Below are 21,026 nucleotides of genomic sequence, written 5' to 3'. Positions count from 1 at the left end.
TAGCCAAAAGGCCGAGAAGCACAGAGCTTTACATAACATACACAGGCTGCAACATCCCTAATGCAGGATATACGGTGGGTGAGTTCAAGGTACAGCCAGCAAACAGTGAGGGTACATCACTCATACTACACTCGATCTTAGCCAAAAGGCCGAGAAGCACACTTGTGATCTTAGCCAAAAGGCCGAGAAGCACAGAGCTTTACATAACATATACAGGCTGCAACATCCCTAATGCAGGATATACGGTGGGTAAGTTCAAGGTACAGCCAGCAAACAGTGAGGGTACATCACTCATACTACACTCGATCTTAGCAAAAAGGCCGAGAAGCACAGAGCTTTACATAACATATACAGGCTGCAACATCCCTAATGCAGGATATACGGTGGGTGAGTTCAAGGTACAGCCAGCAAACAGTGAGGGTACATCACTCATACTACACTCGATCTTAGCCAAAAGGCCGAGAAGCACAGAGCTTTACATAACATACACAGGCTGCAACATCCCTAATGCAGGATATACGGTGGGTGAGTTCAAGGTACAGCCAGCAAACAGTGAGGGTACATCACTCATACTACACTCGATCTTAGCCAAAAGGCCGAGAAGCACAGAGCTTTACATAACATACACAGGCTGCAACATCCCTAATGCAGGATATACGGTGGGTGAGTTCAAGGTACAGCCAGCAAACAGTGAGGGTACATCACTCATACTACACTCGATCTTAGCCAAAAGGCCGAGAAGCACACTTGTGATCTTAGCCAAAAGGCCGAGAAGCACAGAGCTTTACATAACATATACAGGCTGCAACATCCCTAATGCAGGATATACGGTGGGTAAGTTCAAGGTACAGCCAGCAAACAGTGAGGGTACATCACTCATACTACACTCGATCTTAGCAAAAAGGCCGAGAAGCACAGAGCTTTACATAACATATACAGGCTGCAACATCCCTAATGCAGGATATACGGTGGGTGAGTTCAAGGTACAGCCAGCAAACAGTGAGGGTACATCACTCATACTACACTCGATCTTAGCCAAAAGGCCGAGAAGCACACTTGTGATCTTAGCCAAAAGGCCAAGAAGCACAGAGCTTTACATAACATATACAGGCTGCAACATCCCTAATGCAGGATATACGGTGGGTGAGTTCAAGGTACAGCCAACAAACAGTGAGGGTACATCACTCATACTACACTCGATCTTAGCCAAAAGGCCGAGAAGCACAGAGCTTTACATAACATACACAGGCTGCAACATCCCTAATGCAGGATATACGGTGGGTGAGTTCAAGGTACAGCCAGCAAACAGTGAGGGTACATCACTCATACTACACTCGATCTTAGCCAAAAGGCCGAGAAGCACACTTGTGATCTTAGCCAAAAGGCCGAGAAGCACAGAGCTTTACATAACATATACAGGCTGCAACATCCCTAATGCAGGATATACGGTGGGTAAGTTCAAGGTACAGCCAGCAAACAGTGAGGGTACATCACTCATACTACACTCGATCTTAGCAAAAAGGCCGAGAAGCACAGAGCTTTACATAACATATACAGGCTGCAACATCCCTAATGCAGGATATACGGTGGGTGAGTTCAAGGTACAGCCAGCAAACAGTGAGGGTACATCACTCATACTACACTCGATCTTAGCCAAAAGGCCGAGAAGCACAGAGCTTTACATAACATACACAGGCTGCAACATCCCTAATGCAGGAAAAACGGTGGGTGAGTTCAAGGTACAGCCAACAAACAGTGAGGGTACATCACTCATACTACACTCGATCTTAGCCAAAAGGCCGAGAAGCACACTTGTGATCTTAGCCAAAAGGCCAAGAAGCACAGAGCTTTACATAACATATACAGGCTGCAACATCCCTAATGCAGGATATACGGTGGGTGAGTTCAAGGTACAGCCAGCAAACAGTGAGGGTACATCACTCATACTACACTCGATCTTAGCCAAAAGGCCGAGAAGCACAGAGCTTTACATAACATACACAGGCTGCAACATCCCTAATGCAGGAAAAACGGTGGGTGAGTTCAAGGTACAGCCAACAAACAGTGAGGGTACATCACTCATACTACACTCCATCTTAGCCAAAAGGCCGAGAAGCACACTTGTGATCTTAGCCAAGAGGCCGAGAAGCACAGAGCTTTACATAACATATACAGGCTGCAACATCCCTAATGCAGGATATACGGTGGGTGAGTTCAAGGTACAGCCAGCAAACAGTGAGGGTACATCACTCATACTACACTCCATCTTAGCCAAAAGGCCGAGAAGCACACTTGTGATCTTAGCCAAGAGGCCGAGAAGCACAGAGCTTTACATAACATATACAGGCTGCAACATCCCTAATGCAGGATATACGGTGGGTGAGTTCAAGGTACAGCCAGCAAACAGTGAGGGTACATCACTCATACTACACTCCATCTTAGCCAAAAGGCCGAGAAGCACACTTGTGATCTTAACCAAAAAAAAAAAAAAAAAAAAAAAAAGACAGAGCCTACAGAGCACAAAGAACTTTGATCTGTTCTCCCTGGGGGAAGGTGCACCGTGCTGGAAGTACTGCATACCAGGCAGATGCATAGAACAGATGGAGCAAGCTCCAGTTCCAAAAAAAATCAATTTACTATACAGCTCTCAAATACCTAGAAGACCAAGAAGCAAAGCTCTATCTACAAGGCACAAAGTTTTGATCTATTTTTTTGAACCACCGTGTTCTCCCTGGGGGAGGTGCACCGTGCCTGGAAGTACTGCAATACCAGGCTGATGCGTGGAGCGGATGGAGCAAGCTCCTATTCCAACTCCCTGTTCCAAAAATCAATTTAATATACAGTCCTCAAATAAAGGACATATCAGATATTAAACTGATAAGAACAGATTTAAATTTTATTAGAGAATGTTTATAATAAACGATACAAAGTGTTTGATGCGTCAGTTATTGTGTCATTGGGGGTTACATACAGATTGTGGGGGGATGTTAACGTTTTGGTGTTAGGCAGCACATATATATACATAGTCTGTCATGTCCCCAATGCGGGGTATACGGTGGGTCAGTTCAAGGTACAGGTAAGTAAACGGTGAGGGTACATCACTCATACAAACAGGTTACAGATAGTCATGGGCATGAATAAGCAGGCTGAGTAATGGGGTTGGGACGACCCTCACATGGTGGAGTACAGTTTGGTGGGTTCGGGGTTTAGGGGATAGAGTCCGACGGGGGGGGTCCACGGGTCTCGTCCCCCCATCGTGTGCACAGAGTCACGCCCGCTCAGTCCTGGTATTGGCGGTGGCCGGTGATGTGCTCTGTGTAAATGTCTCTGGACCAGCGAATAGTGTCCGAGACCATTAAGCGTCTCATGAGCTGCGCGTAGCGACGGCCCACCCCACAGGTCCGAAGCACACGTTCGTTGCAAGGGTCCCAGGCGCCCAGGGCCCCCACAATCAGGGCCTCGGTGCAGACCTCGTAGCCCTTTGACCGCAAGGTGTCCGCCAAGGGGGCGTATTTCTCAAGCTTGCGGGATCGGGCCTCGTGGAAGGCCGGGGTCCTGTTTTCGAACGGGATCGTCACGTCGACGAGGATGATCTTTTTCCGATCCTCGTCCGTGACGACGATGTCCGGGCGCAGCGTGCTGTCGGTGCCGGGAATGGCGCGGTTGACGGCGATCTTTCCCAGGTGCGGGGCGATGGCCTTCACCAGGCGGTCCTGGACGGCATTGTGGCGCAGCTGCCAGGCTCTGGCGTGGGGCTTGCAGCTGCATAGGACGTGTGGCAAGGTCTCCATGGCGTAGCCACACTTCCGGCAGCGTTTGTCCCGGTTCCCGTGGCGGACGGCTCCGTTGAGAGGGACGCAGTTCAGCCGGGCGCGGTGTATGAACCGCCAGTCGGCGAATCGGGTGAAGCTGCCTGCGGGGAGGAAGTGGTTGCTGGAGTCCCACTTGCTGGTCACCTCGAAGGCCTTGCCCTGGTCAGGTTTTTTCTTCAGGGTGTCCACGTAGAGCGCGTGGACGGCGGCCTTCAAGGTCTTCTCCAGCATGCCTCTGGCTCCAGGGCTGATGATGGTGTTGTCTTCCGTCCCGATCCGCGGTACCAGAACTCCTGGCTCTCGTCGATCTTCGCTCCATACCCAGCGGCAGCCCAGTCGCTTTCCCAGTCGGGCGGGTGGCGTTGCGGGCGGGACCACAGCGAGGCGACGTCGCTCCTGAATCGGCCGAATTCTCCATCCAGGGAGCCGTTTAGGAAGGCGGCCACATCTTGGTCGGAGGGGGATCCGGCGATACGCGTCGCGGTGGCGGCGCGCAGGGTGGTCGTCGCGATGTTCTTAACCGTGGCGTCCGGGCACGTCAGGAGGCGGAAGGCGTGCGTGATGACAGCGATGTCACAGAGGTCTCCCATGCGGGGGACGTTGGCGCCCCCGTGCCGGTGGGCGATGTAGACGAGCTCGTTGCTGGCTCTCTGGGGTAGGGACAGCCACTTCTTCACCAGCTGCCGGATGGTGTTGTCAGCTTTGGTGAGGGGCACCTTTGCCACGGCGGACCCTCTCAGGACAAAGGCGATGCGGGGGATCAGGAAGGTGTTGAGGGCGTTGATTTTCTGCCATGGCGCCAGCAGGGACGCGTCGATCTTGGCGGCGTCCTGCAGGATCTCCCGGATTGTGTCCTCGGGGGTCTGCTGGACGCGGAAGCCCGTCGGTGTGCCGAGGTGCCGGTAAGCCTGGCCCTCCGCCAGGGGGACGACGGGCTCACCCTGGACGAGAAACTCTGTCGTCAGCACCGAGTCCCTCTTGCTCCCGTCGATGTGGAGGGACGCGCACTTCTTGGCATTGAAACGGAGACCCGTCCAGTCCGCGGCTCTCCCGATGGTGTTGAGCATGCTCTGTAGCCTCTCGGGGTCGTCCGCGGTCAGGACCAGGTCGTCCGCGTAGGCCAAGATGCTCACCCTCTCTTCGTGGAGGTCGAAGCCGTCGGTGCCGTCGGAGATCGCCCGCAGGAGCGGCTCCATGGCGAGGTTGAAAATGATGGGGCTGAGGGGGCAGCCCTGCTTCACGCCGCTGTGGATAGGGATCTCGGCGGTCTCCCCTTCCACCGAGCGGATGGTGGTGCTGCAGCCCTCGTAGAGTTCTCGGATCAGGCGAAGGAAGGTCTCCGGCATCCCGAACTCCCGTAGCGTGCTGAAGATGTGGTGGTGGGGATGGACCCGGCGTTGGCCAGGTCGAGCCACGCTATCGCGCACTGTTTCCGCGCCCTTCTGGTCGTCTGGAGGACGGTCTGGAGCAGGAAGTTGTGCTCATAGCACCCCTCTGATGGCATGAAGCCCTTCTGGGCCGGGCTGATGGCACCCCCGGTCGTCGCCCACTCTGTGATTCTGGCTGCCAGGCAGCTGGCGTACAGCTTGTACATCGTAGAGCAGAGGGAGATGGGTCTCCAGTTGCTGGGGTCATCTCGATCGCCCTTCTTGTGTATAAGGACCGTCATGGCCTTCTTCCAGGAGGTGGGCGACCGGCCGAAGCGCCGACACAGGTTGAAGATGCCGGAGAGCACGAGGCAGCCGGGGTCTCGCTTCTTGAGGAGGCCGTAGGGGATGCCATCCTTTCCGGGCGCGGTGTTTTTGGTTCTGGAGAGCCGCGCTGACACCTCTTTGGGCGTGAAGTCGGCCTCTAGCCCGTCTGCGTTGGCGATGCGGGGCAGCGGACGGAGACACTTCGGGCGCTGCGCGTCGTTCCTGGGCGTGTCGCCGAATACTCCGAGGAAGTAGCGGTAGAGGCGCTCAGGCGGGATCGTGCAGTATGCTGGGGGACCATCGAGGACCTCTCTTACGGCCTTGAGGCGGTTTGATCTGTACAGCTTCTGGATCCTTGAAGCTGCTGCCGGGTCGTAGCGGTGGCTGGCATTCCTGCTTCCGGCTCTTCTGGTGGAGGTGGCGCGATTCGGGGCGGGTCGTCTGAAAGCAGGCCGGGTGGTCTCTTGGTTAGGCGTCCTCCTGGGGGCGGTCTCTGCCGACAGCTCCTGGGTGAGCCTGTTAACGAGCAGATCGAATTCCTCGAAGGAGGCTGCTGCCCGGAGCTTCTCCATCCAGGTGGTCTGCCAGGGCGTGGCTTGCTTAGTCGCCGACCGCCGGTCCTCGTGCTCCTCGGCCTGCGTGGGTAGTGTGTCTGTAGTTTGGTTGATAGGCGACCTAGTTTGTGGCTCGGGGGACCTCTCGGTTGGCCCCTGAGGCGTAGACGCCGGTGGGGTTGTAGCATTGCTGGCTGATGGTGTGGCTTGGTTCGGATCAGTGGGTGTGCGGGCGGTGCCCGGGCTTCCGCGTGTGGCTGTCGTCCGACGGGTTGTTGTGGGGGCGTGCGGCCGTCTGGTGGTCGGGGTTGGCCTGGCGTTTCTTGGGGCCGTGCCGGTCTGTCTGGCGATGGGGGTCTGGTGCTGTGGTCTGGTCATAGCGGCGGGGCCTCTAGTGGTAGCAGTGTGTGGGGCGGTCTGAGGTGTGGTCCCCGCTCCTCTGGTGGGTGAGGTTCGCAGGGCAGGCTGGGGGGTTGTGTTGGTGACCCTCGTGGCTGGTGCTCGCAGGGTGCGTCGGGAGCCGGCATTGATGCCTCCAGCGGCAGGGTCTCGGGCGGCCATGCGTGGCGGAGCGCTGACCCGACTTGGGGCAGAGTCACCTTGGTTGGAAGGGGCACTGAGACGCCTTAGTTCAGAGAGCTTCCGGGCGACTTGGGTGGAAGTGAAGGGATTCCAGTTGGCCGGGGCTCGGTCAGTGTTTCTTGCTGTAGTAGGTGTCGTTTTGGCGGCAGTGCCCTGGACCACCAGTTCAGGGGCTGGAGTGGGTTTCCGGGCGGCGGTCGACCGGGTCCCTCTGGCTCTTTGCGGCCCGGGAGCAGTGGGCTGGGGCACAGGGTGGCGGGGGACCGAGGCCGGGGTTGCTGTTGTGCGGGCCTTCTTGCAGCTGCTCTGGTGTGCCTTGCACTTCTTTTGGGACTCGAAAGGCAGGCTGCAGAGGGCGCAGCTGAAGGCGGTGGACAGGCCGTGGCATCTCTTCAGGTGTCTGGTGAGCCCTCCGAGATCAGTAAAGCGTCGAGGCGGCATGCAGATGGGGCAGTTGAGCGCGTCTGTGGTGAGAGGGTATTGGAGGTAGACAGTGTGTAGGGTGGGGCGGCCATTTTGTGAAGTATTAGGGCCCTCTTGGTCGTCCTCCATCACACGGCTGGTGGTGGGGGGGGCATCCTCCATCAGTGGCTGTGTCCCGGGAGTGTTTGGGGTTTCCCCCAGTGTCTGGAGTTCCTGGGAGGTGTGGGTGTCATGCAGGGGGTTGCCCCTCAGTGGCAGGGGTTGCTGGGGTACAGGGGGCGTGTCCGGCCATCGCAGGAAAACAGGGGAGTCATCTCGCGGCGGCTGGGGCTCCTGGGGTGCAGGGGGTGTGTCCGGCCATCGCAGGAAAACAGGGGGGTCGTCTCGCGGCAGCTGGGGCTCCTGGGTTGCGGGGGGTGTGGTTGATGGGCGCAGGAAGGCAGGAGAGGCCTCTCGTGGCAGTTGCAGCGATTGGCGGTCGGCGGTCCGGTCTCGCGGGGTCTGGAGCGGCGCGTTCGCGGGGGGGCAGACTCCCAGTTGCTGTAAAATATCAAGGGGCTCCCCGGGCGCCGCGAGTAGCGGCGCCTGGGGCTCCCGACAGGAGTCTCCCGACGGGCCGGGCGGCAGTTGCCCAGGCACGTCGCGAGGCTCCCCGGGCCGCTCGGGAAGCGGCAGCCAGGGTAGGGGGCAGGGATCCCCCGGCCAGAGCAGCGGTGGCAGGAACGAGCGGCAGAGCCCCTCAGTCAGCGGTAGCCGGGGCGTGGGGCAGGGATCCCCTGGCAGCTCCGGCCAGAGCACGTAGCGGGGCTCCCCAGACCGCACAGGCGGCTGGGGCGTGGGGCAGGGATCCCCCGGGGTCTCAGCCGTTAGCGGCTGGAGCACGTGACCGGGCACCTCAGGCTGCCGGAGCGGGGCCGACAGCCGGGACGCGGGGCAGGAGTCCCCTAGGGCCCCGGGCAGCGGCAGCCGGGGCGTGGAGCTGGGATCCCCCATCGGCTCGGGCAGCGGCTGCCGGGGCAGGGGACAGGAGTCTCCCGGCAGCCCAAGCGGCGGCGGAAGCCGGGGCGCGGGACTGGGATCCCCGGGCGGCTCATGCAGCGGCCGCCGGGGTATGGGGCTGGGATCCCCGGGCAGCGGCGGCGGAGGCACGCCAAGGGGCTCCCCGGGCCAATCAGGCGGCGACAGCCGGGGCGAGGGGCCGGGATCTCCCGGCAGCTCAGGCAGTGGCCGCGGGGGCAGGGCACAGGAGTCCCCGGGCAGCCCACGCAGCGGCGGCATGCGGGACGTGGGGCTAGGAACCCCCGGCGGCTCCGGCAGCGGCCGCCGGGGCGTGGGGCAGGGATCCCCGGGCGGCTCCGGTAGTGGCAGCCGGGGCGTGGGGTTGGGATCCCCGGGCGGCTCCGGCAGCGGCCGCCGGGGCGTGGGGCTGGGATCCTCGGGCGGCTCCGGCAGCGGCCGGCCGAGATCCCCGGGCAGCCGCGGCGGAGGCACCCGGGGGGGCCGCCCTGGGTGATCAGGCGGCGGCCGCTGGGGCGTGGGGCGGGGATCCCCGGGCGGCTCCGGTCTCGGCCGCCGGGGCGTGGGGCTGGGATCCCCGGGCGGCTCCGGCAGTGGCCGCCGGGGCGTGGGGCTGGGAACCCCGGGCGGATCCGGTGGCGGCCGCCGGGGCGTGGGGCTGGGCTCCCCGGGCGGCTCCGGTAGCGGCCGCCGGGGCGTGGGGCTGGGATCCCCGGGCGGCTCCGGCAGCGGCCGCCGGGGCGTGGGGCTGGGATCCCCGGGCGGCTCCGGTAGCGGCCGCCGGGGCGTGGGGCTGGGATTCTCAGGCGGCTCCGGTAGCGGCCGGCGGAGATCCCCGGGCAGCCGCGGCGGAGGCACGCTGAGGGGCTGCCCGGGGCGATCAGGCGGCGGCAGCCGGGGCTTGGGGCTGAGATCCCGGGGCAGCGGCAGCGGGGGCACGCCGAGGGGCTCCCCGGGCCGATCGGCCAGCCGCCGGGGGGCCGGGCAGGAGTCCCCCAGGGGATCGGGAGCACCGATCTGGCCACGCGGCAGCCGGGGCGTGGGGCTGGGATCCCCGGGCAGCAGCAGCTGGGACACGTGGCGGGGCTTGCAGCAGGGACTCTTCCGCGTCTCCGGCAGTGGCCGGAGCACGCGGTGGGGCTCCTCAGGCAGCCCCTGCAGCAGCAGCGCAGTGCAGGCAGCTCCTGGGAGGGGGGCTGTGGGGGGGTCCCCCAGCAGGGGCGGGGGCTGGGGTGTAGTGGGGCACTTACCCATGAGGAGTAGCGGTTGGTCCCTGGGCGTCTCCTCCGGCAGTTGAGGCGGGCGGGAATGGGCTCCAGCTGGTGTTAAAGATGGTGAGGCCGTAGGTTCCTCCAGATGGCGCTCGGCAGTGGGGAGGGCTCCTTGCAGCTGCTGGTCGTCAGGGATGCTTCCTTTCAGCTGCTGGTCCTCAGGAACAGGCTTCTCAGGCTGTGGTTGCTGATGAGGAGGTGGGAGTTTGTCTGGCGGCAAGCAGATAGCGGTGTTGTCCACTGGCGGCTGGAGAGCATGGCGCCTGCTCCCCCGCGTGGCGGGGTCTCGCTCCAGCGGTTTTGGGATGCGGGAGCTCCTTCTGACAGCACCTCGGTCCTCGGACTTCCTGGCTCGGCATGTTCCTGGAATCCTAGGGGTTATTATAGCTGAAAACCTGTGCAGGGCAGCAGAGTGCTCCTGGACAGGGGTTGGTTCCCTGGGCTGTACTACAGAAGCCACAGGGTCTGTTCCTTGGGACATGGTCAGGTCCCCTCAGTATGAAATTTCATATTAAAAATAGATTAAACTGATAAGAACAGATACTACACTTGATCTTAGCCAGAAGGCCGAGAAGCGATGCTGGGGGCTCTGCGGCACGCGCACACCCCCTGCCCCCACCGCTTTCTACCTCGCCGGGGCGAGCGCTCAGCCACGCAACGAACACCTACAAACAACGACAAAGTAAAATCTGCAAGAGCAGCCTTTCAACTCAGAGGCCTAATCATAAGATGTAACTAATAACTGATGAAAGAGTCACAGATGACTCGAAACCATACTCTTAGTACAAACCAAATGGTAACACAGACAACACGACTTTTCTTCGCTGCTCTTCAACCACGATATTCTCCCCATAGGGAGGCCCACCGTTCCTGGAGGTTCAGTGCCGCAATAACGGGGCGCTGTGTGCAGTGGATGGAGGAAGCTGCTATTCCGTCTCCCTATTCCAAAAAATCAGTGTAAATAGCTAGTCCTGAGATAGAGGAAGTATCAGTTATTAAAGTGATAAGAACAGATTTAAAACTTTGATTCCAGCGAATGTTAAAATGATCTAAACTACAGGTTAATAAAAGTATTTCTAGTCCTCTGCACAGAACGCTTAAATTATCCCCAAATCGCAAGTTTGGGTTTAAAAAGTCATAAAAGGCACATCATCCAGTATCTGACACTTGGTGAAATCTCAGTCTAGAACGTACAGCCATTTTGGGGTGGTGCCCAGCTTCAAAACAGTAAGCCCAGATGTTGCCACACACAGTAAAGAGCAACTACAGACGGCACAAGCCCCTCCTCTCATGGATCAGTAACTGGTTAGCAGATAGGAAAGAAAGGGTAGGAATCAAGAGTCAGTTTTTACAACTGAAAGGGGTAAATAGCAGGCTTCCAAAGTATGAGACTAGACTACAGACATTAGGGCTTGTCAGCTTAGACAAGAGATGACTAAGATCGCTATAGGATACAGCACCGGTTCTCAACCAGGCATCTGCCAAAGGAAACCTGGGCTCGACCCACCTCCGCGGGCCACCAAGCCTGCCTGCCTGGTTTGCAGCAGGAGGGGCACAACAAAAAATTGCAGCATCACTGCAGAACACAAGAGAGAGCTGTCCCCCTGCCATCATCGGTAAGGGTTGCCTCCCAGCCACAAACAGGCAGCAGCTAGCCAAGGAAACACACACCACCGCTCTGTTCAAGGCGCAAAAGTCCGACCCCCATTCTGCTTTCTTCCCACGACATGAGATAACAATCTCACAAAACTGGGGCGGAAACGCATAACGGTTACTCTCTAGAAAAAGCTGTGCTTGTGCTTGTGCTGCTTTGCTTTTGGGGAGCGGGGAAGCAGAGGGAGACAAAAGATTTATACCATCTGAAGAGAAACCAGAGCAACCTGCAGAGGCACTGCCAGGGGAAAGGCGCCTTCCGCTCAACTCGGAGTAACTACACCGACAGCCCCACTAAACCTCTCCCTTTTAGAGGAAATTTAATTGAACCGATTTAAATGCCAAATTGGCTCATGGGAACCGGGGACATTGGGAGCAAAACCAGCCCCTTGAGCAGCGACTCGCTTCGCTGCACGCAATGCACCGTGGGTATCGTGGGTATGGAAATGAGAGTTCCCCGCCGGCCTCCAGCGCTCAAAGGAGTCTTTTCTCAGGGCTGCGTTCCCCAGCTGGGCGGAGATTGGGATGCGGGGGAGGGGGAAAGCTGCTCTCCTGAGACAGTCCCGCTGACGCCCAGGCTCATGGCGGAGGGAGCCGGGCGGGAAGCCAGAGGGCACTCGGGCCCCCGCTGGGTTAGCAGGCTTAAAACCCAGGAGCCGACGCACACACCTTGCAAAGGAGCAGGAGCCGGGATCACGAGCAAGTGTCAACGTAGGGGGGAGGGGTAGCTCAGTGGCTTGAGCATTAGCCTGCTAAACCCTGGGTTGCAAGCTCAACCCGGAGGGGGCCCTTTAGTGGGGATCGGTCCTGCAGCGAGCAGCAGGTTGAACCTCCTGGTTTTACTAAGATGATGGGTTTTTTCCATTTGTTTGTTTGTTTGTTTTTAAAAGTGTAGGCCACAGAGTTTAGGCGTAGAAGTTTCTGGTGGTCAGGAAATAACGTACAGATTGTCGAGGGGGTGCAAAATTCAGTTTAAGATCAGGTGGCGTAAGGAATACATCATCTGCCATAGCCCCGATTGGGAGTAAAAGGTTAACGGGTCAACGTACAGACACTGAGATAGGAGGGTAGGTTGTTCATATGACGGCTATGTTCAGGTGTGGAGTATAACCAGTGGATACGATGATGGGGCTGGGTTGACCCTCATTTGGTGAGATTTAACGTTCAGTGAGTTTACGGTTCGAGTTCATACGGTCCAACGGACAACGTCTCTCGGTCATTGAGATTGTATCTGCCAGCCGGGGTGCGACCCGGCATTGTACCTGCTGCTTGGTCTGCCTCTGCTACAAAGTAGCTCACCTGAGATCCTCGGGGTTCGGTGAGCTGCAGCTAACCTGACCTGATGCACGGGAGCAGCTTTTAAACAGCGCCGTCTCTGCCTGTGCGTGCAAACAAAACAACCAACCAACCAACCAACCATCTCCCCAACAGCCCGGAAAGCCTTCATCCCTCATACTAACGGTTGAAAAGACTCGCCGCAGAAAAAAAGGATCCCAGCTCCTTAAACAATCCTCTAGCAAGACAAAGAACCTCACATATCTATCGACAGCCTCACAAAACATTAGACCCCAAGAAAACATAACAATATTTTATTGTAAAGAAGACAAGGGTTTCCAATCGGTTTTCAACAACTCGAACAAATCTGCTCTAAGGGGCATCATTACAGTAAAATTCTTTCTGCTTTTCTAACCAGAAGATTCTCCCCAGAAGGAGAGGCACCACCGGTCCTGGAGGCACTGCAATACCAGGTCAATGCATGGGGTGGACAGAGCAAGCTCCTATTCCAGCCCCCTGTTTCAAAAATCAGTTTAATATACAGTCCTCAAATAAAGGACATATCAGATATTCAACTGATAAGAACAGATTTAAAGTTTATTAGAGAATATTTGAAAATAAACGATACAAAGTGTTTGCAGCGTCAGTTATTGTGTCATTGGGGGTAACATACCGGTTGTAGGGGGATATTAGCGTTTTGGTATTGGACAGCATATACCAGGGATAGAATGAGCCTTAAGTTAAGGTCTGTCGCACTCGATCTTACCCAAAAGACCAAGAAGCACAGAGCTTTACATAACGGTGGGTGAGTTCAAGGTACAGCCAGCAAACAGTGAGGGTACATCACTCATACTACACTCCATCTTAGCCAAAAGGCCGAGAAGCACACTTGTGATCTTAGCCAAGAGGCCGAGAAGCACAGAGCTTTACATAACATATACAGGCTGCAACATCCCTAATGCAGGATATACGGTGGGTGAGTTCAAGGTACAGCCAGCAAACAGTGAGGGTACATCACTCATACTACACTCCATCTTAGCCAAAAGGCCGAGAAGCACACTTGTGATCTTAGCCAAGAGGCCGAGAAGCACAGAGCTTTACATAACATATACAGGCTGCAACATCCCTAATGCAGGATATACGGTGGGTGAGTTCAAGGTACAGCCAGCAAACAGTGAGGGTACATCACTCATACTACACTCCATCTTAGCCAAAAGGCCGAGAAGCACACTTGTGATCTTAACCAAAAAAAAAAAAAAAAAAAAAAAGACAGAGCCTACAGAGCACAAAGAACTTTGATCTGTTCTCCCTGGGAAGGTGCACCGTGCTGGAAGTACTGCATACCAGGCAGATGCATAGAACAGATGGAGCAAGCTCCAGTTCCAAAAAAAATCAATTTACTATACAGCTCTCAAATACCTAGAAGACCAAGAAGCAAAGCTCTATCTACAAGGCACAAAGTTTTGATCTATTTTTTGAACCACCGTGTTCTCCCTGGGGGAGGTGCACCGTGCCTGGAAGTACTGCAATACCAGGCTGATGCGTGGAGCGGATGGAGCAAGCTCCTATTCCAACTCCCTGTTCCAAAAATCAATTTAATATACAGTCCTCAAATAAAGGACATATCAGATATTAAACTGATAAGAACAGATACTACACTTGATCTTAGCCAGAAGGCCGAGAAGCGATGCTGGGGCTCTGCGACGCGCGCACACCCCCTGCCCCCACCGCTTTCTACCTCGCCGGGGCGAGCGCTCAGCCACGCAACGAACACCTACAAACAACGACAAAGTAAAATCTGCAAGAGCAGCCTTTCAACTCAGAGGCCTAATCATAAGATGTAACTAATAACTGATGAAAGAGTCACAGATGACTCGAAACCATACTCTTAGTACAAACCAAATGGTAACACAGACAACACGACTTTTCTTCGCTGCTCTTCAACCACGATATTCTCCCCATAGGAGGCCCACCGTTCCTGGAGGTTCAGTGCCGCAATAACGGGCGCTGTGTGCAGTGGATGGAGGAAGCTGCTATTCCGTCTCCCTATTCCAAAAAATCAGTGTAAATAGCTAGTCCTGAGATAGAGGAAGTATCAGTTATTAAAGTGATAAGAACAGATTTAAAACTTTGATTCCAGCGAATGTTAAAATGATCTAAACTACAGGTTAATAAAAGTATTTCTAGTCCTCTGCACAGAACGCTTAAATTATCCCCAAATCGCAAGTTTGGGTTTAAAAAGTCATAAAAGGCACATCATCCAGTATCTGACACTTGGTGAAATCTCAGTCTAGAACGTACAGCCATTTTGGGGGTGGTGCCCTGCTTCTCAACAGTCTGCCCTGAGGTTGCCACTCACAGTCACGAGCTACTCCAGACGGCTCAAGCCCCTCCCTCTCATGGATCAGTAACTGGTTAGCAGATAGGAAAGAAAGGGTAGGAATCAAGAGTCAGTTTTTACAACTGAAAGGGTAAATAGCAGGCTTCCAAAGTATGAGACTAGACTACAGACATTAGGGCTTGTCAGCTTAGACAAGAGATGACTAAGATCGCTATAGGATACAGCACCGGTTCTCAACCAGGCATCTGCCAAAGGAAACCTGGGCTCGACCCACCTCCGCGGGCCACCAAGCCTGCCTGCCTGGTTTGCAGCAGGGAGGGCACAACAAAAAATTGCAGCATCACTGCAGAACACAAGAGAGAGCTGTCCCCCTGCCATCATCGGTAAGGGTTGCCTCCCAGCCACAAACAGGCAGCAGCTAGCCAAGGAAACACACACCACCGCTCTGTTCAAGGCGCAAAAGTCCGACCCCCATTCTGCTTTCTTCCCACGACATGAGATAACAATCTCACAAAACTGGGGCGGAAACGCATAACGGTTACTCTCTAGAAAAAGCTGTGCTTGTGCTTTTGCTTTTGCTTTTGGGGAGCAGGGAAGCAGAGGGAGACAAAAGATTTATACCATCTGAAGAGAAACCAGAGCAACCTGCAGAGGCACTGCCAGGGGAAAGGCGCCTTCCGCTCAACTCGGAGTAACTACACCGACAGCCCCACTAAACCTCTCCCTTTTAGAGGAAATTTAATTGAACCGATTTAAATGCCAAATTGGCTCATGGGAACCGGGGACATTGGGAGCAAAACCAGCCCCTTGAGCAGCGACTCGCTTCGCTGCACGCAATGCACCGTGGGTATCGTGGGTATGGAAATGAGAGTTCCCCGCCGGCCTCCAGCGCTCAAAGGAGTCTTTTCTCAGGGCTGCGTTCCCCAGCTGGGCGGAGATTGGGATGCGGGGGAGGGGGAAAGCTGCTCTCCTGAGACAGTCCCGCTGACTCCCAGGCGCATGGCGGAGGAGCCGGGCGGGAAGCCAGAGGGCAATCGGGCCCCCGCTGGGTTAGCAGGCTTAAAACCCAGGAGCCGACGCACACACCTTGCAAAGGAGCAGGAGCCGGGATCACGAGCAAGTGTCAACGTAGGGGGGAGGGGTAGCTCAGTGGCTTGAGCATTAGCCTGCTAAACCCTGGGTTGCAAGCTCAACCCGGAGGGGGGCCCTTTAGTGGGGGATCGGTCCTGCAGCGAGCAGCAGGTTGAACCTCCTGGTTTTACTAAGATGATGGGTTTTTTTTTCCATTTGTTTGTTTGTTTGTTTTTAAAAGTGTAGGCCACAGAGTTTAGGCGTAGAAGTTTCTGGTGGTCAGGAAATAACGTACAGATTGTCGAGGGGGTGCAAAATTCAGTTTAAGATCAGGTGGCGTAAGGAATACATCATCTGCCATAGAACCGATTGGGAGTAAAAGGTTAACGGGTCAACGTACAGACACTGAGATAGGAGGGTAGGTTGTTCATATGACGGCTATGTTCAGGTGTGGAGTATAACCAGTGGATACGATGATGGGGCTGGGTTGACCCTCATTTGGTGAGATTTAACGTTCAGTGAGTTTACGGTTCGAGTTCATACGGTCCAACGGACAACGTCTCTCGGTCATTGAGATTGTATCTGCCAGCCGGGGTGCGACCCGGCATTGTACCTGCTGCTTGGTCTGCCTCTGCTACAAAGTAGCTCACCTGAGATCCTCGGGGTTCGGTGAGCTGCAGCTAACCTGACCTGATGCACGGGAGCAGCTTTTAAACAGCGCCGTCTCTGCCTGTGCGTGCAAACAAAACAACCAACCAACCAACCAACCATCTCCCCAACAGCCCGGAAAGCCTTCATCCCTCATACTAACGGTTGAAAAGACTACTTGCAGAAAAAAGGATCCCAGCTCCTTAAACAATCCTCTAGCAAGACAAAGAACCTCACATATCTATCGACAGCCTCACAAAACATTAGACCCCAAGAAAACATAACAATATTTTATTGTAAAGAAGACAAGGGTTTCCAATCGGTTTTCAACAACTCGAACAAATCTGCTCTAAAGGGGCATCATTACAGTAAAATTCTTTCTGCTTTTCTAACCAGAAGATTCTCCCCAGAAGGAGAGGCACCACCGGTCCTGGAGGCACTGCAATACCAGGTCAATGCATGGGGTGGACAGAGCAAGCTCCTATTCCAGCCCCCTGTTTCAAAAATCAGTTTAATATACAGTCCTCAAATAAAGGACATATCAGATATTCAACTGATAAGAACAGATTTAAAGTTTATTAGAGAATATTTGAAAATAAACGATACAAAGTGTTTGCAGCGTCAGTTATTGTGTCATTGGGGGTAACATACCGGTTGTAGGGGGATATTAGCGTTTTGGTATTGGACAGCATATACCAGGGATAGAATGAGCCTTAAGTTAAGGTCTGTCGCACTCGATCTTACCCAAAAGACCAAGAAGCACAGAGCTTTACATAACGGTGGGTGAGTTCAAGGTACAGCCAGCAAACAGTGAGGGTACATCACTCATACTACACTCCATCTTAGCCAAAAGGCCGAGAAGCACACTTGTGATCTTAGCCAAGAGGCCGAGAAGCACAGAGCTTTACATAACATATACAGGCTGCAACATCCCTAATGCAGGATATACGGTGGGTGAGTTCAAGGTACAGCCAGCAAACAGTGAGGGTACATCACTCATACTACACTCCATCTTAGCCAAAAGGCCGAGAAGCACACTTGTGATCTTAGCCAAGAGGCCGAGAAGCACAGAGCTTTACATAACATATACAGGCTGCAACATCCCTAATGCAGGATATACGGTGGGTGAGTTCAAGGTACAGCCAGCAAACAGTGAGGGTACATCACTCATACTACACTCCATCTTAGCCAAAAGGCCGAGAAGCACACTTGTGATCTTAACCAAAAAAAAAAAAAAAAAGACAGAGCCTACAGAGCACAAAGAACTTTGATCTGTTCTCCCTGGGGGAAGGTGCACCGTGCTGGAAGTACTGCATACCAGGCAGATGCATAGAACAGATGGAGCAAGCTCCAGTTCCAAAAAAAATCAATTTACTATACAGCTCTCAAATACCTAGAAGACCAAGAAGCAAAGCTCTATCTACAAGGCACAAAGTTTTGATCTATTTTTTTGAACCACCGTGTTCTCCCTGGGGGAGGTGCACCGTGCCTGGAAGTACTGCAATACCAGGCTGATGCGTGGAGCGGATGGAGCAAGCTCCTATTCCAACTCCCTGTTCCAAAAATCAATTTAATATACAGTCCTCAAATAAAGGACATATCAGATATTAAACTGATAAGAACAGATACTACACTTGATCTTAGCCAGAAGGCCGAGAAGCGATGCTGGGGCTCTGCGACGCGCGCACACCCCTGCCCCACCGCTTTCTACCTCGCCGGGCGAGGCGCTCAGCCACGCAACGAACACCTACAAACAACGACAAAGTAAAATCTGCAAGAGCAGCCTTTCAACTCAGAGGCCTAATCATAAGATGTAACTAATAACTGATGAAAGAGTCACAGATGACTCGAAACCATACTCTTAGTACAAACCAAATGGTAACACAGACAACACGACTTTTCTTCGCTGCTCTTCAACCACGATATTCTCCCCATAGGGAGGCCCACCGTTCCTGGAGGTTCAGTGCCGCAATAACGGGGCGCTGTGTGCAGTGGATGGAGGAAGCTGCTATTCCGTCTCCCTATTCCAAAAAATCAGTGTAAATAGCTAGTCCTGAGATAGAGGAAGTATCAGTTATTAAAGTGATAAGAACAGATTTAAAACTTTGATTCCAGCGAATGTTAAAATGATCTAAACTACAGGTTAATAAAAGTATTTCTAGTCCTCTGCACAGAACGCTTAAATTATCCCCAAATCGCAAGTTTGGGTTTAAAAAGTCATAAAAGGCACATCATCCAGTATCTGACACTTGGTGAAATCTCAGTCTAGAACGTACAGCCATTTTGGGGGTGGTGCCCTGCTTCTCAACAGTCTGCCCTGAGGTTGCCACTCACAGTCACGAGCTACTCCAGACGGCTCAAGCCCCTCCCTCTCATGGATCAGTAACTGGTTAGCAGATAGGAAAGAAAGGGTAGGAATCAAGAGTCAGTTTTTACAACTGAAAGGGGTAAATAGCAGGCTTCCAAAGTATGAGACTAGACTACAGACATTAGGGCTTGTCAGCTTAGACAAGAGATGACTAAGATCGCTATAGGATACAGCACCGGTTCTCAACCAGGCATCTGCCAAAGGAAACCTGGGCTCGACCCACCTCCGCGGGCCACCAAGCCTGCCTGCCTGGTTTGCAGCAGGGGAGGGGCACAACAAAAAATTGCAGCATCACTGCAGAACACAAGAGAGAGCTGTCCCCCTGCCATCATCGGTAAGGGTTGCCTCCCAGCCACAAACAGGCAGCAGCTAGCCAAGGAAACACACACCACCGCTCTGTTCAAGGCGCACACGTCCGACCCCATTCTGCTTTCTTCCCACGACATGAGATAACAATCTCACAAAACTGGGGCGGAAACGCATAACGGTTACTCTCTAGAAAAAGCTGTGCTTGTGCTTTTGCTTTTGCTTTTGGGAGCGGGGAAGCAGAGGGAGACAAAAGATTTATACCATCTGAAGAGAAACCAGAGCAACCTGCAGAGGCACTGCCAGGAAAGGCGCCTTCCCCACAACAAGGAGTAACTACACCGACAGCCCCACTAAACCTCTCCTTTTAGAGGAAATTTAATTGAACCGATTTAAATGCCAAATTGGCTCATGGGAACCGGGGACATTGGGAGCAAAACCAGCCCCTTGAGCAGCGACTCGCTTCGCTGCACGCAATGCACCGTGGGTATCGTGGGTATGGAAATGAGAGTTCCCCGCCGGCCTCCAGCGCTCAAAGGAGTCTTTTCTCAGGGCTGCGTTCCCCAGCTGGGCGGAGATTGGGATGCGGGGGAGGGGGAAAGCTGCTCTCCTGAGACAGTCCCGCTGACGCCCAGGCTCATGGCGGAGGGAGCCGGGCGGGAAGCCAGAGGGCAATCGGGCCCCCGCTGGGTTAGCAGGCTTAAAACCCAGGAGCCGACGCACACACCTTGCAAAGGAGCAGGAGCCGGGATCACGAGCAAGTGTCAACGTAGGGGGGAGGGGTAGCTCAGTGGCTTGAGCATTAGCCTGCTAAACCCTGGGTTGCAAGCTCAACCCCGGAGGGGGGCCCTTTAGTGGGGGATCGGTCCTGCAGCGAGCAGCAGGTTGAACCTCCTGGTTTTACTAAGATGATGGGTTTTTTTTTCCATTTGTTTGTTTGTTTGTTTTTAAAAGTGTAGGCCACAGAGTTTAGGCGTAGAAGTTTCTGGTGGTCAGGAAATAACGTACAGATTGTCGAGGGGGTGCAAAATTCAGTTTAAGATCAGGTGGCGTAAGGAATACATCATCTGCCATAGCCCCGATTGGGAGTAAAAGGTTAACGGGTCAACGTACAGACACTGAGATAGGAGGGTAGGTTGTTCATATGACGGCTATGTTCAGGTGTGGAGTATAACCAGTGGATACGATGATGGGGCTGGGTTGACCCTCATTTGGTGAGATTTAACGTTCAGTGAGTTTACGGTTCGAGTTCATACGGTCCAACGGACAACGTCTCTCGGTCATTGAGATTGTATCTGCCAGCCGGGGTGCGACCCGGCATTGTACCTGCTGCTTGGTCTGCCTCTGCTACAAAGTAGCTCACCTGAGATCCTCGGGGTTCGGTGAGCTGCAGCTAACCTGACCTGATGCACGGGAGCAGCTTTTAAACAGCGCCGTCTCTGCCTGTGCGTGCAAACAAAACAACCAACCAACCAACCAACCATCTCCCCAACAGCCCGGAAAGCCTTCATCCCTCATACTAACGGTTGAAAAGACTCGCCGCAGAAAAAAAGGATCCCAGCTCCTTAAACAATCCTCTAGCAAGACAAAGAACCTCACATATCTATCGACAGCCTCACAAAACATTAGACCCCAAGAAAACATAACAATATTTTATTGTAAAGAAGACAAGGGTTTCCAATCGGTTTTCAACAACTCGAACAAATCTGCTCTAAAGGGGCATCATTACAGTAAAATTCTTTCTGCTTTTCTAACCAGAAGATTCTCCCCAGAAGGAGAGGCACCACCGGTCCTGGAGGCACTGCAATACCAGGTCAATGCATGGGGTGGACAGAGCAAGCTCCTATTCCAGCCCCCTGTTTCAAAAATCAGTTTAATATACAGTCCTCAAATAAAGGACATATCAGATATTCAACTGATAAGAACAGATTTAAAGTTTATTAGAGAATATTTGAAAATAAACGATACAAAGTGTTTGCAGCGTCAGTTATTGTGTCATTGGGGGTAACAT

At 54.2% G+C, this 21,026-nt stretch overlaps 1 protein-coding gene, 9 non-coding genes and 1 pseudogene across 10 annotated transcripts in view; all 11 read right to left on the bottom strand.

Annotated features, from left to right (window-relative positions):
- LOC120375473 (zinc finger protein 271-like) overlaps positions 1-21,026 on the bottom strand; it is a gene marked incomplete at its 3' end in the record, with an annotated part of 430,987 nt that overhangs the window by 320,708 nt on the left and 89,253 nt on the right. The gene's annotated exons all lie outside the window — the stretch shown is intronic.
- Positions 2,736-2,924, bottom strand: LOC120376391. Its single transcript, XR_005587272.1, has one exon. It is a non-coding gene; the product is annotated as a U2 spliceosomal RNA (small nuclear RNA).
- On the bottom strand, positions 9,812-9,932 carry LOC120376497 (annotated as a pseudogene).
- On the bottom strand, positions 10,208-10,402 carry LOC120376512. Its single transcript, XR_005587375.1, has one exon. It is a non-coding gene; the product is annotated as a U2 spliceosomal RNA (small nuclear RNA).
- On the bottom strand, positions 12,718-12,903 carry LOC120376460. Its single transcript, XR_005587337.1, has one exon. It is a non-coding gene; the product is annotated as a U2 spliceosomal RNA (small nuclear RNA).
- On the bottom strand, positions 13,780-13,970 carry LOC120376320. Its single transcript, XR_005587207.1, has one exon. It is a non-coding gene; the product is annotated as a U2 spliceosomal RNA (small nuclear RNA).
- LOC120376514 lies at positions 14,244-14,437 on the bottom strand. The gene has a single exon (XR_005587377.1). It is a non-coding gene; the product is annotated as a U2 spliceosomal RNA (small nuclear RNA).
- Positions 16,756-16,941, bottom strand: LOC120376459. Its single transcript, XR_005587336.1, has one exon. It is a non-coding gene; the product is annotated as a U2 spliceosomal RNA (small nuclear RNA).
- Positions 17,815-18,005, bottom strand: LOC120376319. The gene has a single exon (XR_005587206.1). It is a non-coding gene; the product is annotated as a U2 spliceosomal RNA (small nuclear RNA).
- On the bottom strand, positions 18,278-18,472 carry LOC120376510. Its single transcript, XR_005587372.1, has one exon. It is a non-coding gene; the product is annotated as a U2 spliceosomal RNA (small nuclear RNA).
- On the bottom strand, positions 20,792-20,977 carry LOC120376458. Its single transcript, XR_005587335.1, has one exon. It is a non-coding gene; the product is annotated as a U2 spliceosomal RNA (small nuclear RNA).

This window comes from Mauremys reevesii, linkage group 12 (genome assembly GCF_016161935.1).
Source record: "Mauremys reevesii isolate NIE-2019 linkage group 12, ASM1616193v1, whole genome shotgun sequence".
Classification (NCBI taxonomy): domain Eukaryota; kingdom Metazoa; phylum Chordata; order Testudines; family Geoemydidae; genus Mauremys; species Mauremys reevesii.
This window is presented reverse-complemented; position numbering and strand designations above follow the sequence as displayed.